This window comes from Plasmopara halstedii, assembly GCF_900000015.1.
Source record: "Plasmopara halstedii genome assembly, contig: Scaffold_525, whole genome shotgun sequence".
Lineage (NCBI taxonomy): Eukaryota > Oomycota > Peronosporomycetes > Peronosporales > Peronosporaceae > Plasmopara > Plasmopara halstedii.
The window spans coordinates 644802-647502 of record NW_020187445.1 but is presented as its reverse complement, the minus strand read 5'-3'; positions in this window follow the sequence as shown (position 1 = coordinate 647502).

Below are 2701 nucleotides of genomic sequence, written 5' to 3'. Positions count from 1 at the left end.
TGTTGAACTAAATCGGTGGCCCGATACGCTACTTCTGCGCAAAATGCTGTAAATGACATAGGAAGGAAGGGCCTGGTGGCTAGAAGGTAAGTTTCCAAGTGAATGTATTCTGCATTTAGCTATGTAATTATGCAAATGGTTGGGAGTTTCGTAACTCCTCCTGGTTTACTTAGGTGAAGACTTAACTTGTTGCCAACACACCCACTGCGCGTGGAATATCCTTTCGCTCCTGACACAGAATGTATTTTGCCTGCTTCTAAGGGCGACTTTGCTCGGAAATTCTCTCCCTTATACCACACTTATGTGGCATGGAGAGTCCGTGAGATAGAGGCGGTCCTGGCAACTGACGCCCTTCGAGCTGTACTCGGTGAGAAGACCTTGGTATTTCCCAACAAAAATAGTCAAAACGACTCTCTATGTCCAGCTTACCAATAAAAAATGGACATGTATCAAGAAATTTAAGAAGCCGATCATCACACCGTGATTTTTGTTATGAATAATACGAAAAAGCTCATCAATGTTGGAGCGAAACCCTCATACGCCTCTACATGCAAACTCAATGCTCGGAGCAAAAGCAAAAAACCACCAGAATGTTGCTCTGTGAACGCTTTCTGATCAAAATGATCTCAACTTTCAAACGACCAATAGTGCTTAGTGTAGCAGCGGTCAGGAATCCCGTACTCTTCTTGAGGGCGTACCCTGGGTCCTGAACACGGGTGAGAGTATCAAAAAGTATTGCGCTCAAGTCGCGCATTGAGAAAAACGCATCATCTAAGTAATAAACAGCATTGCACTGAAGTGCACGTCCGAATAAAGCGTAAATTAAATTTTGACTTCTCAACGCGCATGACACAACGCGAATACCGACGTGGATCCCCATCGCCTTCAACCCTTAAATGATGCAGCTGTTACAGATTTCGACCAAGCGTCAAATTTACAACAAAGTTGGTGCCCACACGCTAGAGATAAGCGCTGCGATGGGTACCCTCGCCTTTTTCTGGAGAGATAAAGGTAAATGGCGCGCCAAGACAAAAGTAGCAACGACGTCAGGGCGATTTTACATTAGGGGGGCTCATATTCCTATGAGATTCTAGAGTGAGGTATTATTTGACTTCATCAGATACCGGTACAGCCCTAATTCACCCGTTGGCCTGCTAAATGCTCCACATGTAGATGGACACTCATTTCTCATCGAGAATATACAACAGGGGACGAGGCTGCTGCGCCTGGCACTCGTGAGATCTCTTGTTGTGGTACTCCTCAAGAGCCTCGACATGCGTCTAAATCAGTTATGGTGGCTATGCTACGGTACTGCGCGGCCTGAGGCACTGCCAGCGGCTCGGCGTGTTGCTTTTGGATATACCGATTCTCAACAAAACATCGCTCACTGCGCATGACGCTCAATATGTGAAGAAGAAATCACTAACTTTTATATGAAGTGTAGCGAGGTTGATATTGGCAAATCCAATCATACCGACGGTTCCTCACCCACCACAATAAGAGCCACCAATCGTTTCAAGATAGGATGTGAAGCTCGTAGAGGGATGCACTGCAACATTTATCAAACGTTTAGTCAGAAGGGACAAATTATTCCCAATACTCAAGACCTTCCACGCAAGTTTTAAAGTATCCTTGACATTGTTTAAGCAACACGACTGAAAATTTACCTGTGGATAATCTCAGCGGTGGACATGACCAATTTTATGCCTTGCTCTTTGAGCAAAAATTACCTAAAATTGCTATTTAGTGCAAATAGTCATCTATAAACAGTCGCCAGTGAGCCATGTTGGCAAAAATTTGGGCGAGAAACCGCATGATTTTGAACTCACCGATAGTGGTATTGCTGACTTTAGCAAAGTGAGCTATCGTGCTCAGATATTTTTCAAAGACCGAGATGCCGGTATTGCAGATACACCCTTGGAAGACCAAAATTAAAGTATTAATATGGGACTGCCAACTGGCTATTGGAAACAGCAGACTGGTCATTGGGTCCAATGCATGCGATGGGGTGCTGATCCGCTGATACGCATCGCCTGTGTGCACACAAACGTCACTTTGCTTATAGATTTAGGGCACCAGTTCACGATCTATTTGGCTTTCCTCTCTCGGGGTAGCCGTTCGTTGAATGGGGGTATCAAACGCTTTGTTCTATTATCTTTGCTGAGACCGTAATCATGATGTATTTCGACAGTTACTGTACAACAGCGAGTTTTAATTAATAGCCGTGCAAACTACTGAGCTCACACTCTCCTTACCTTACAAAGCTTTGAGCAGCGCGAAATATGCTGTTCTAGACCCGTATGCGGTTTGAACTATCTCATAAAATGACGATGTTACCATCGTAAAATGCGACAGCTCGTAGTCGAGACGACGCAAAGGCGCGTCCTCCACAACAATAAGCCGTCCCAGCTTATACTTTACCTCGAAGGTATACTCAGCGATAATTAAATACCATCTTGCCTTTATCTGTGAATCATGTGCTGATAACATTGCCGTACGCAACATTCAACCTTTTGGAAAAAGAATTGACTTCGAGCAAAAAAGGTGCACCCTAAAGTCGACAAGAGCATGCATCATTGCAAGTTTTTTTGCTGTAAACAAAAAAATCCTTCTTGACAATGTCATGTTGGCGAAACTATGATGTGATAACCCGCGAAATCGATCGTATGCTTGAAACTTAGAAATCTAGGCATTCGACAAA